This window comes from Oncorhynchus masou, unplaced genomic scaffold (assembly GCF_036934945.1).
Source record: "Oncorhynchus masou masou isolate Uvic2021 unplaced genomic scaffold, UVic_Omas_1.1 unplaced_scaffold_1303, whole genome shotgun sequence".
NCBI lineage: Eukaryota > Metazoa > Chordata > Actinopteri > Salmoniformes > Salmonidae > Oncorhynchus > Oncorhynchus masou.
Window position 1 is genome coordinate 65,001 of NW_027002886.1, and position 14,399 is coordinate 79,399.

The 14,399-nt window shown below is 43.4% G+C and overlaps 1 pseudogene; it reads right to left on the reverse strand.

Annotated features, from left to right (window-relative positions):
- LOC135530255 (BRCA1-associated ATM activator 1-like) overlaps positions 1-14,399 on the reverse strand; it is a 38,618-nt pseudogene that overhangs the window by 8,687 nt on the left and 15,532 nt on the right.

Here is a 14,399-nt window from a genome sequence, read left to right on the forward strand (position 1 = left end):
TCCTGAACACGCTCCCAGAGTCTAGATTCTCACCAGGGCAGGTGCTAAGGCTAGCCAGGGAGTCTAGGCAACACCGCTGGACCTTGCTGCAGCCAATCAGGTTGGTGGATGCTTTGCTACAGCCAATAGCAGCTTTGCTCTCGGGTGAGGGGGAGTGGCCGTTACAGATCCTCAGGAGTGACACCACAGCAAGGATGACGGAGGCAGATGAATCCTGAGAGAGAGAGACAGACAGAGAGAGACCGACAGAGAGAGAGACAGAGAGAGAGAGAGAGACCGACAGAGAGAGAGACAGAGAGAGACAGACAGAGAGACAGACAGACAGAGAGACAGGGAGAGACAGAGAGAGACAGAGAAATAGAGAGACAGAGAAATAGAGAGACCGACAGAGAGAGAGAGAAAGAGACAGAGATTGAAGGACCATATGAAAAAGAGGGAGATTTGTCCAGACGCCCCCAAATGCAGGTAGTGACAACAGTAAATCCCTCTACTGCTATGGGATATGCTATCCGTCTCTCAGGTCCATGACAAACACACAGAGTAGAGGAGAAGGACAGACTCTTACCGTGTCTGCTATGATAGACTCTTACCGTGTCTGCTATGATAGACTCTTACCGTGTCTGCTATGATAGACTCTTACCGTGTCTGCTATGATAGACTCTTACCGTCTCTGCTATGATAGACTCTTACCGTGTCTGCTATGATAGACTCTTACCGTGTCTGCTATGATAGACTCTTACCGTGTCTGCTATGATAGACTCTTACCGTGTCTGCTATGATAGACTCTTACCATGTCTGCTATGATAGACTCTTACCGTGTCTGCTATGACAGACTCTTACCGTGTCTGCTATGATAGACTCTTACCGTGTCTGCTATGATAGACTCTTACCGTGTCTGCTATGATAGACTCTTACCGTGTCTGCTATGATAGACTCTTACCGTGTCTGCTATGATAGACTCTTACCGTGTCTGCTAGGACAGACTCTTACCGTGTCTGCTATGATAGACTCTTACCGTGTCTGCTATGATAGACTCTTACCGTGTCTGCTATGATAGACTCTTACCGTGTCTGCTATGACAGACTCTTACCATGTCTGCTATGATAGACTCTTACCATGTCTGCTATGACAGACTCTTACCGTGTCTGCTATGACAGACTCTTACCGTGTCTGCTATGACAGACTCTTACCGTGTCTGCTATGACAGACTCTTACCGTGTCTGCTATGATAGACTCTTACCGTGTCTGCTATGACAGACTCTTACCGTGTCTGCTATGACAGACTCTTACCGTGTCTGCTATGATAGACTCTTACCGTGTCTGCTATGATAGACTCTTACCATGTCTGCTATGAGACTCTTACCATGTCTGCTATGATAGACTCTTACCGTGTCTGCTATGATAGACTCTTACCATGTCTGCTATGATAGACTCTTACCATGTCTGCTATGACAGACTCTTACCGTGTCTGCTATGATAGACTCTTACCGTGTCTGCTATAACAGACTCTTACCGTGTCTGCTATGATAGACTCTTACCGTGTCTGCTATGATAGACTCTTACCGTGTCTGCTATGATAGACTCTTACCGTGTCTGCTATGACAGACTCTTACCATGTCTGCTATGATAGACTCTTACCATGTCTGCTATGATAGACTCTTACCATGTCTGCTATGATAGACTCTTACCATGTCTGCTATGACAGACTCTTACCGTGTCTGCTATGATAGACTCTTACCGTGTCTGCTATGATAGACTCTTACCGTGTCTGCTATGATAGACTCTTACCGTGTCTGCTATAACAGACTCTTACCGTGTCTGCTATGATAGACTCTTACCATGTCTGCTATGATAGACTCTTACCATGTCTGCTATGATAGACTCTTACCGTGTCTGCTATGATAGACTCTTACCGTGTCTGCTATGACAGACTCTTACCGTGTCTGCTATGATAGACTCTTACCGTGTCTGCTATGTAGGGAGCGCTGGACACGGAGACGCAGAGCAGAGAGATACAGGAGGGTTTGTGATTGAGATGATCCAGCAGGAGAGAAAGAGAGCTACGACCCTCCGTCTGTCTGTGGTCTTCATCAGTCTGTCTGTGGTCAGTCTGTTGATCAGTCTGTCTGTGGTCTTCATCAGTCTGTCTGTGGTCTTCATCAGTCTGTCTGTGGTCTTCATCAGTGTGTCTGTGGTCGGTCTGTTGATCAGTGTGTCTGTGGTCTTCATCAGTGTGTCTGTGGTCTTCATCAGTGTGTCTGTGGTCTTCATCAGTCTGTCTGTGGTCTTCATCAGTGTGTCTGTGGTCTTCATCAGTGTGTCTGTGGTCGGTCCGTTGATCAGTCTGTCTGTGGTCTTCATCAGTGTGTCTGTGGTCTTCATCAGTCTGTCTGTGGTCAGTCTGTTGATCCGTGTGTCTGTCATTGGGTCCGTCCAGCAGAGTTACTCCAGTAACCATCTGTAGAGGTCCCAGTAGAACAGCTACGACCTTCTGCCTGAGGCCTGGAGGACTGAAACAATACCCAGTTAGTCAGTCAGCTACGACCTTCTATCTGGAGGACTGAAACAATACCCAGTCAGCTACGACCTTCTATCTGGAGGACTGAAACAATACCCAGTTAGTCAATCAGCTACGACCTTCTATCTGGAGGACTGAAACAATACCCAGTCAGCTACGCCCTTCTATCTGGAGGCCTGAAACAATACCCAGTCAGCTACGCCCTTCTATCTGGAGGACTGAAACAATACCCAGTTAGTCAGTCAGCTACGCCCTTCTATCTGGAGGACTGAAACAAAACCCTGTTAGTCAATCAGCTACGACCTTCTGCCTGAGGACTGAAACAATACCCAGTTAGTCAATCAGCTACGACCTTCTATCTGGAGGACTGAAACAATACCCAGTTAGTTAGAGTCAGCTACGACCTTCTATCTGGAGGACTGAAACAATACCCAGTTAGTCAGTCAGCTACGCCCTTCTATCTGGAGGACTGAAACAATACCCAGTTAGTCAATCAGCTATGACCTTCTATCTGGAGGACTGAAACAATACCCAGTTAGTCAGTTAGCTACGCCCTTCTATCTGGAGGACTGAAACAATACCCAGTTAGTCAGCTATGACCTTCTATCTGGAGGACTGAAACAGAACCCAGTTAGTCAGCTACGACCTTCTATCTGGAGGACTGAAACAATACCCAGTTAGTCAGTCAGCTACGACCTTCTATCTGGAGGACTGAAACAATACCCAGTTAGTCAGTCAGCTACGCCCTTCTATCTGGAGGACTGAAACAATACCCAGTTAGTCAGTCAGCTACGACCTTCTGCCTGAGGCCTGGAGGACTGAAACAGAACCCAGTTAGTCAGTCAGCTACGACCTTCTATCTGGAGGACTGAAACAGAACCCAGTTAGTCAGTCAGCTACGCCCTTCTATCTGGAGGACTGAAACAGAACCCAGTTAGTCAGTCAGCTACGACCTTCTATCTGGAGGCCTGAAACAATACCCAGTTAGTCAATCAGCTATGACCTTCTATCTGGAGGACTGAAACAATACCCAGTTAGTCAGTCAGCTATGACCTTCTATCTGGAGGACTGAAACAATACCCAGTTAGTCAATCAGCTACGCCCTTCTATCTGGAGGACTGAAACAGAACCCAGTAAGTCAGCTACGCCACGGAATAGAATAAATATGTTCAGTGTCTGTTACCAGGTCTCCGGATGGAGGGTGGCGGCGGCACAGAGAGCAGCGTCAGAGGGATTCTGGGAGTTCAACATGGACGCCATCAGAGAGACGAGTCTGGAGTCACACGGACCGGACCTGCAGAATCAGAACTTGACAATCTCAGTGAACAATCTGACGTTACATGCTCATATTACAAGGTGTGTGTGTGTGTGTGTGTGTGTAGTCAGTGTGTGTGTGTGTGTGTGTGTAGTCAGTGTGTGTGTGTGTGTGTGTGTGCGTAGTCAGTGTGTGTAGGACTGAGTGAGGACAGAGATAAGGAGACTAATCTCATTGAACAATCTGACGTTAATGTTGATATTACAAGGTGTGTGTGTAGTCAGTGTGTGTGTGTGTGTGTGTGTAGTCAGTGTGTGTGTGTGTAGTCAGTGTGTGTGTGTAGTGAGTGTGTGTGTGTAGTCAGTGTGTGTGTGTGTGTGTGTAGTCAGTGTGTGTGTGTGTGTGTGTAGTCAGTGTGTGTGTGTGTAGGACTGAGTGAGGACAGAGAGAAGGAGACTAATCTTATTGGACAAGTCCATGTAGTCCCTCCCCCATTTCAGTGACTCCCCCCGCCCCCCTTTTTAGTACTAAATAAACAGCAGGTCGTATCAACCTGGTTACCTTGGAAACACAAGCGATGTTCAGAATCAACCCAACACCGTAATGCCGTCGGAACACCAAACACACCTGTATGTAGCCAGCAGGACGTCCATTAGAGGCTGCGTGACAGCTCTGCGGCCTTCTCGGACCAACCCCTCCAGAGGCCTCAGGACTCGCCTGATCACCGAGCCCCGCAGAGGAGCCTCCAGCTCGGGTAGAGTCAGGGCCAGCAGCCTCAGCCCCTGGAGCACCTGGTGACACGTCATAACAATAGAAGACCATTATAAACACCTTCAGAAACACATCAATGTTAAAGGGTTCGCAGCACCTGTTGTTATTCTCATAAATCTATATATATATATATATATATGGTCAAATAACTCAAGAAGACCATTATAAACACCTTCAGAAAAACATCATTATTAAAGGGTTCACAGCACCTGTTGTTATTCTCATAAATCTATATATATATATATATATATGGTCAAATAACTCAAGAAGACCATTATATAAACACCTTCAGAAACACATCAATGTTAAAGGGTTCACAACACCTGTTGTTATTCTCATAAATCTATATATATATATATATATATATGGTCAAATAACTCAATAAGACCATTATAAAAACACCTTCAGAAAAACATCATTATTAAAGGGTTCGCAGCACCTGTTGTTATTCTCATAAATCTATATATATATATATATATATATATATATATATATATGGTCAAATAACTCAAGAAGACCATTATAAAAACACCTTCAGAAAAACATCATTATTAAAGGGTTCGCAGAGTGAAACTGTTAGGAAAATGATGATTAAATGACTGAACAAATCATTTTAAATGGAACTGTAACTAAGTAAACTCATACTCTGTTTTATTATATCTGATTAACAAAATGAGTTCATAAGAAGGGATTGTGAGACACGGACAAGGAGTAATTAAAGTTAATGAACACCATTCCAACTAGGCAGAAAAGAATGGGTTGTGGATTAAGTAAACAGATAAGGTAGTTAACCTATGGTTGAACCGACGAAACTGAGCTCTGGGGTGTTTTAGATAAGGCAGTGAGTGCATTCCTAGGTTCTCTGTTAATTAGAACTGTCAGCTCAGTGGTGATCGATAATGTTGAGGGGTCAAAAGTTAATTCAGTTATGTTGTGTGACCTGTTAGTAAGTTAGAATGAACTTTCAACCTCACTTGATTCTAGGTCGGGAGGAGGGGATTCATCCTAGAAGCAATGAAATGACGTCATGTTATTGTATATAAACTGTTGCTCGTGGTAACGTGGGAGCGCGCTCCGAGAATAAATTCTGTTACCCATTATTGAAAAGACTGGTCTCCGTCTATTTTATGCAAACAAGAATCTTACAAATTCTCATAAAATAGATTAAGGGAATTCCATTAATGAATTAAATTACAGTAACAGAAACCTGTTGTTATTCTCATAAATCTATATATATGGTCAAATAACTCAAGCGTAGATGGTTCACTTTTTTTTCTAAGTTGGCACACAGAAACTAGAAACTAGAGGCCTTAGGTCCTCGCGAGCGGGGCAGCGGTCTAAGGCAATGACCAATTGGTTCCTATTAAATTGGCGGAAAAAGGGGTCTAAAATGTAAATAACGGTCATGAGTAACATGGTAAAACATAATGTCACAGATTGGCCTGTAGGTGGCGTTGTAACAGAGCACTCAACAACACTATGTCCACATTTATCTATATGCCAACAACACCTAATTTATCATAACTATTAGATAACATGGGTTTAACAAATAACAAATACTAATTGCTAAATTGCCTCGTATATATTCAGCCAATAGCAGGACTGGAACATGGTTCAAATCACACACTTATCAAGAGAACATCCCTGGTCATCTACTGCCTCTGATCTGGAGGACTCACTAAACAGAAAACATCCGTGTCATCTACTGCCTCTGATCTGGAGGACTCACTAAACAGAGAACATCCACTATGTCCCTACTGCCTCTGATCTGGAGGACTCACTAAACAGAGAACATCCCTGGTCATCTACTGCCTCTGATCTGGAGGACTCACTAAACAGACTGAACATCCCTGGTTCCCTAATCTGATCTGGAGGACTCATCACAGAACATCCCTGGTCATCTACTGCCTCTGATCTGGAGGACTCACAAAACAGAGAAATCCCTGGATAAACATGGTATTGCCTTCACTGATTGCTAAAGGAAGATAGTTCCTACATGATACTTCCTTTGTTATCCAACTGATCTTGTGTCCTTTCTGTCATCCTGTGGACCCCGTTCATTGCTGCTCGCAGCTATAATTATCTGTCTTCAACCACTTCTTCTCCTCCCCTCCCCCTCCTTTATTTTCCCTCCCATCTCCTCTAGGGGCACCGCTGTAAAAAAAAAATATATATATATATATTCTCAATCAACCAATCGTACCTGGGTGTGGCTGTCTGACTCCAGAGAGCTCTCCAGGTGCTTCAAGATCTCCATGGTGATGGAACACCCGCTTCCTGGACTTGTCTCCATGGTTACGTCCAATTCTACCTCTTCCTTATTGGGTGGAACAGTGAGGCCATTCCCCTGGGTTGTGTGTGAGGTTGTAGCTGGCTGGTGGAAGGTTAGGAGGCGGGCCAGGAGGTGATTTGCGGCCGAGGCGACGAATAGGCTGGGGTCAGTCTGTAGCTGGAGGAGGGGTTTGGTCAGGCCTGAGGAGATACAATCAAATACATTTGCTTCGTAAACAATAGAAGTAGACTAACAGTGAAATGCTTTCTTACGGGCCCTTCCCAACAATGAGGAGAGAAAGACAATAGAGAAATAATAGAAAAACAAAACATGTAATAATAAATACACAACGACAACATGGCTGTTTACACAGAGTACCAGTACTGAGTTGATGTGTAGGGGTACGAGGTAATTGATGTGTAGGGGTACCAGGTAGTTGATGTGTAGGGGTACGAGGTAATTGATGTGTAGGGGTACGAGGTAATAACATGGCTGTATACACAGAGTACCAGTACTGAGTTGATGTGTAGGGGTACGAGGTAATAACATGGCTGTATACACAGAGTACCAGTACTGCGTTGATGTGTAGGGGTACTAGGTAGTAACATGGCTGTATACACAGAGTACCAGTACTGAGTTGATGTGTAGGGGTACTAGGTAATTGATGTGTAGGGGTACGAGGTAATAACATGGCTGTATACACAGAGTACCAGTACTGAGTTGATGTGTAGGGGTACTAGGTAATAACATGGCTGTATACACAGAGTACCAGTACTGAGTTGATGTGTAGGGGTACTAGGTAATAACATGGTTGTATACACAGAGTACCAGTACTGAGTTGATGTGTAGGGGTACGAGGTAATAACATGGCTGTATACACAGAGTACCAGTACTGAGTTGATGTGTAGGGGTACGAGGTAATAACATGACTGTATACACAGAGTACCAGTACTGAGTTGATGTGTAGGGGTACGAGGTAATAACATGACTGTATACACAGAGTACCAGTACTGAGTTGATGTGTACTAGGTAATAATATATTTTTTTATACTTAGCATTTTCTATGAGTGGTCTGAGACAGGCGTTTAGATTCTGTTTGTTCAAGTGCAACGTTAATAACGATGGTTTTGGGTAACTGCTCAGAGATGTAACGTTGCTCGTACGAACAATGAAATTCGCCTTAAGGCCCAGTTTCCCAAAAGCATCTCAATCGCCCTTCACACTGCCCTTTCTCACCTTGACAAGAGGAACACCTATGTGGGAATGCTGTTCATTGACGACAGCTCAGTGTTCAACACCATAGTGCCCTCCAAACTCATCACTAAGCTAAGGACTCTGGGACTGAACGCCCCCCCCAGGTGTTAAGGGTAGGTAACAACTCTTCCGCCACGCTGACCCTGAGCACGGGGGCCCCGCAGGGGTGCATGCTTAGTCCACGCCTGTTCACCCACAACTCCCAACACCATCATTAGGTTTGTAGACGACGCGACAGTGCTCGGCCTGATCACGGACGACGATGAGACAGCCTATTGGGAGGTCAAGACAAAGGAGCTGATCGTGGACGACAGGGAACTGAGAGCCGAGCACGCCCCCGTTCACACCGAGGGGGCTGTTGAGAGCCGAGCGGGTCGAGAGCTTCAAGCTCCTCGGCGTCCGCGATCAGCTCCTTTTATTGCCTTGGTACCACACCGCCACTTCACTAAGGATCTATCATGGTCCACACACACCTACACAGTCGTGAAGAGAGCAAGACAACGCTTCTTCCCCCTCGGGAGACTGAACAGAACAGAACTGTTCTACAGCTGCACCATTGAGAGCATCGTGACTGGCTGCATCACCGCCTGGTATGTTATGTTGCTATGGCAAACGGTATGGATGCATCAGTCTGGAACCAACAGGATATCTGGCTAGACTACCTGACCAGTTTAGATAGCTGGCTAGACTACCTGACCAGTTTAGATAGCTGGCTAGACTACCTGACCAGTTTAGATAGCTGGCTAGACTACCTGACCAGTTTAGATAGCTGGCTAGACTACCTGACCAGTTTAGATAGCTGGCTAGACTACCTGACCAGTTTAGATAGCTGGCTAGACTACCTGACCAGTTTTGATAGCTGGCTAGACTACCTGACCAGTTTAGATAGCTGACTAGACTACCTGACCAGTTGAGATAGCTGGCTAGACTACCTGACCAGTTTAGATAGCTGGCTAGACTACCTGACCAGTTGAGATACCTGGCTAGACTACCTGACCAGTTTAGATAGCTGGCTAGACTACCTGACCAGTTGAGATACCTGGCTAGACTACCTGACCAGTTTAGATAGCTGGCTAGACTACCTGACCAGTTGAGATACCTGGCTAGACTACCTGACCAGTTTAGATAGCTGGCTAGACTACCTGACCAGTTTAGATAGCTGGCTAGACTACCTGACCAGTTGAGATACCTGGCTAGACTACCTGACCAGTTTAGATAGCTGGCTAGACTAACTGACCATTTTAGATAGCTGGCTAGACTACCTGACCAGTTTAGATAGCTGGCTAGACTAACTGACCATTTTAGATAGCTGGCTAGACTACCTGACCAGTTTAGATAGCTGGCTAGACTACCTGACCAGTTTAGATAGCTGGCTAGACTAACTGACCAGTTTAGATAGCTGGCTAGACTACCTGACCAGTTTAGATAGCTGGCTAGACTACCTGACCAGTTTAGATAGCTGGCTAGACTAACTGACCATTTTAGATAGCTGGCTAGACTACCTGACCAGTTTAGATAGCTGGCTAGACTACCTGACCAGTTTAGATAGCTGGCTAGACTAACTGACCAGTTTAGATAGCTGGCTAGACTACCTGACCAGTTTAGATAGCTGGCTAGACTACCTGACCAGTTTAGATAGCTGGCTAGACTACCTGACCAGTTTAGATAGCTGGCTAGACTAACTGACCAGTTTAGATAGCTGGCTAGACTACCTGACCAGTTGAGATACCTGGCTAGACTACCACCAGTTTAGATAGCTGGCTAACTACCTGACCAGTTGAGATACCTGGCTAGACTACCTGACCAGTTTAGATACCTGGCTAGACTACCTGACCAGTTGAGATACCTGGCTAGACTACCTCAACCAGTTTAGATAGCTGGCTAGACTACCTGACCATTTTAGATAGCTGGCTAGACTACCTGACCAGTTGAGATACCTGGCTAGACTACCTGACCAGTTGAGATACCTGGCTAGACTACCTGACCAGTTTAGATAGCTGGCTAGACTACCTGACCAGTTTAGATAGCTGGCTAGACTACCTGACCAGTTTAGATAGCTGGCTAGACTACCTGACCAGTTTAGATAGCTGGCTAGACTACCTGACCAGTTTAGATAGCTGGCTAGACTACCTGACCAGTTTAGATAGCTGGCTAGACTAACTGACCAGTTTAGATAGCTGGCTAGACTACCTGACCAGTTGAGATACCTGGCTAGACTACCTGACCAGTTTAGATAGCTGGCTAGACTACCTGACCAGTTGAGATACCTGGCTAGACTACCTGACCAGTTTAGATAGCTGGCTAGACTACCTGACCAGTTGAGATACCTGGCTAGACTACCTGACCAGTTTAGATAGCTGGCTAGACTACCTGACCAGTTTAGATAGCTGGCTAGACTACCTGACCATTTTAGATAGCTGGCTAGACTAACTGACCATTTTAGATAGCTGGCTAGACTACCTGACCAGTTTAGATAGCTGGCTAGACTACCTGACCAGTTTAGATAGCTAACTGACTAGTTTAGATAGCTGGCTAGACTACCTGACCAGTTTAGATAGCTGGCTAGACTACCTGACCAGTTTAGATAGCTAACTGACTAGTTTAGATAGCTGGCTAGACTACCTGACCAGTTTAGATAGCTAACTGACTAGTTTAGATAGCAGACTAGACTACCTGACCAGTTTAGATCGCTAACTGACTAGTTTAGATAGCTGACGAGACTAACTCACCAATCTAAATAGTGTTAGCGCGACATGTCTAATTGAGTGGCTGTCAGTGGCTGACACAACAAGAGAAAAACAACTGCTGAAGCACAGCCAAATGTTGAAATCGCACCTTGTTTATGCTACTATTCTAATTGTCAACAGTATGTGTATTCTACTATTCTAATTCTCAACAGTATGTGTATTCTACTATTCTAATTGTCAACAGTATGTGTATTCTACTATTCTAATTCTCAACAGTATGTGTATTCTACTATTCTAATTCTCAACAGTATGCGTATTCTACTATTCTAATTCTCAACAGTATGTGTATTCTACTATTCTAATTCTCAACAGTCTGTGTATTCTACTATTCTAATTCTCAACAGTATGTGTATTCTACTATTCTAATTCTCAACAGTATGTGTATTCTACTATTCTAATTCTCAACAGTATGTGTATTCTACTATTCTAATTCTCAACAGTATGTGTATTCTACTATTCTAATTCTCAACAGTATGCGTATTCTACACTTCTAATTCTCAACAGTATGTGTATTCTACTATTCTAATTCTCAACAGTATGTGTATTCTACTATTCTAATTCTCAACAGTATGTGTATTCTACTATTCTAATTCTCAACAGTATGTGTATTCTACTATTCTAATTCTCAACAGTATGTGTATTCTACTATTCTAATTGTCAACAGTATGTGTATTCTACTATTCTAATTGTCAACAGTATGTGTATTCTACTATTCTAATTGTCAACAGTATGTGTATTCTACTATTCTAATTCTCAACAGTATGTGTATTCTACTATTCTAATTCTCAACAGTATGTGTATTCTACTATTCTAATTCTCAACAGTATGTGTATTCTACTATTCTAATTCTCAACAGTATGTGTATTCTAATTGTCAACAGTATACGTATTCTACTATTCTAATTGTCAACAGTATGTTGAGACCCCGACTGAGATCACTCTGACATGTCGAGACCTACCATTAACATAGACAGGTTGGTTGTTTAGCAACAAAACCGATAACTATGGGGAAACAGACAGGGTTGGCTTAGATTATTGATAGCATGTAAACGATATTTAATCTCCAATGTTAATTGAAAACATAAAGTTGCACAATGAGAACTTGTCTCAAAATACATTGTTACAGTTGTTGGTTAGCTAGCTAGCAATTTCTTTTTTGCGATATAAGCAAAACACAAAAAACAACCCACACCTCAGAACGAGATCAAACGAACTGAAACTAGCCTCTTCAGATCCCCCACAAGACAGTGCCTTGTCATTGTTGCTATTTGACCGTCCAGAACCAGAACAACACGCGATTCTGAACTCTTTGAAGAGGCTGTTTTCTACGTTGTCAGCTAACCCGTGGACAGAAATCCATACTTTAAGAAAGGCTGCTACCATATCCTACTACCAGTATACTACTGTAGTAACCTGTAGATAGAAACCCATAGAAAGGCTGCTCTAGATAGTATACTACTTAGTACTACTGTTGATAGAAACCCATAGAAAGGCTGCTCTAGATTGTATACTACTGTAGTACTACTGTTGGTAGAAACACATATAAAGTCTGCTCTAGATAGTATACTACTGTAGTACTACTGTTGATAGAAACCCATAGAAAGGCTGCTCTAGATAGTATACTACTTAGTACTACTGTTGATAGAAACCCATAGAAAGTCTGCTCTAGATAGTATACTACTATAGTACTACTGTTGGTAGAAACCCATAGAAAGGCTGCTCTAGATAGTATACTACTATAGTACTACTGTTGATAGAAACCCATAGAAAGTCTGCTCTAGATAGTATACTACCGTAGTAACCTGTAGATAGAAACCCATAGAAAGGCTGCTCTAGATAGTATACTACTGTAGTAACCTGTAGATAGAAACCCATAGAAAGGCTGCTCTAGATAGTATACTACTATAGTACTACTGTTGATAGAAACCCATAGAAAGGCTGCTCTAGATAGTATACTACTGTAGTAACCTGTAGATAGAAACCCATAGAAAGGCTGCTCTAGATAGTATACTACTGTAGTACTACTGTTGGTAGAAACCCATAGAAAGGCTGCTCTAGATAGTATACTACTATAGTACTACTGTTGATAGAAACCCATAGAAAGGCTGCTCTAGATAGTATACTACCGTAGTAACCTGTAGATAGAAACCCATAGAAAGGCTGCTCTAGATAGTATACTACTTAGTACTACTGTTGATAGAAACCCATAGAAAGGCTGCTCTAGATAGTATACTACCGTAGTAACCTGTAGATAGAAACCCATAGAAAGGCTGCTCTAGATAGTATACTACTATAGTACTACTGTTGATAGAAACCCATAGAAAGGCTGCTCTAGATAGTATACTACTATAGTACTACTGTTGGTAGAAACCCATAGAAAGGCTGCTCTAGATAGTATACTACTGTAGTACTACTGTTGATAGAAACCCATAGAAAGTCTGCTCTAGATAGTATACTACTATAGTACTACTGTTGGTAGAAACCCAGAGAAAGGCTGCTCTAGATAGTATACTACTGTAGTACTACTGTTGATAGAAACCCATAGAAAGGCTGCTCTAGATAGTATACTACTATAGTACTACTGTTGGTAGAAACCCATAGAAAGGCTGCTCTAGATAGTATACTACTATAGTACTACTGTTGGTAGAAACCCATAGAAAGGCTGCTCTAGATAGTATACTACTATAGTACTACTGTTGATAGAAACCCATAGAAAGGCTGCTCTAGATAGTATACTACTATAGTACTACTGTTGCTTTCATGGCAGCTGGGAACTCGGGAACAAAACGCATTCAAATCATGATGTCGGTGAAAAAGTTGGAAAGTCTACTCTAGAAAGCTGTCGAAGCTCTAGAAAGCTGTCGAAGCTCTAGAAAGCTGTCGAAGCTCTAGAAAGCTGTAGAAGCTCTAGAAAGATGTAGAAGCTCTAGAAAGCTGTAGAAGCTCTAGAAAGCTGTAGAAGCTCTAGAAAGATGCCCGAGTTACCAACTTCGAATTTCGAGTTGGATGACCAGTTCCCAGTAACGGACTTGAAGTCGGAAGTCTGAGATTTCTGAGTTGCCAGCTGCGTCATACCTACCAGCCTGATCCAGGAAGTGGAAGGCCTGTGTGTGGCGCATCATGTTACTCAGGCCATGGATCCAGCCAATCCGCGCTCGGATCCTCCCATAGGCCAGCCACCTGCCATCGCTCGCTGTCGTAGGCCACGCCCAGGATGGATCGATCCTGAGATGGGATGAAGAGATAACGAATGTCTAGGAGGTGAAGACAGTCCGACGCCCAATCACAAACGGACCCCAAAACGCTAAGCACTTGTGGAGAGCGGAGAGGATTTGATTGGTGTTTACCCTATTACCATATTGACTATCCTATTACCATATTGACTATCCTATTACCATATTGACTACCCTATTACCATATTGACTATCCTATTACCATATTGACTACCCTATTACCATATTGACTACCCTATTACCATATTGACTACCCTATTACCATATTGACTATCCTATTACCATATTGACTATCCTATTACCATAGTGACTACCCTATTACCATATTGACTACCCTATTACCATATTGA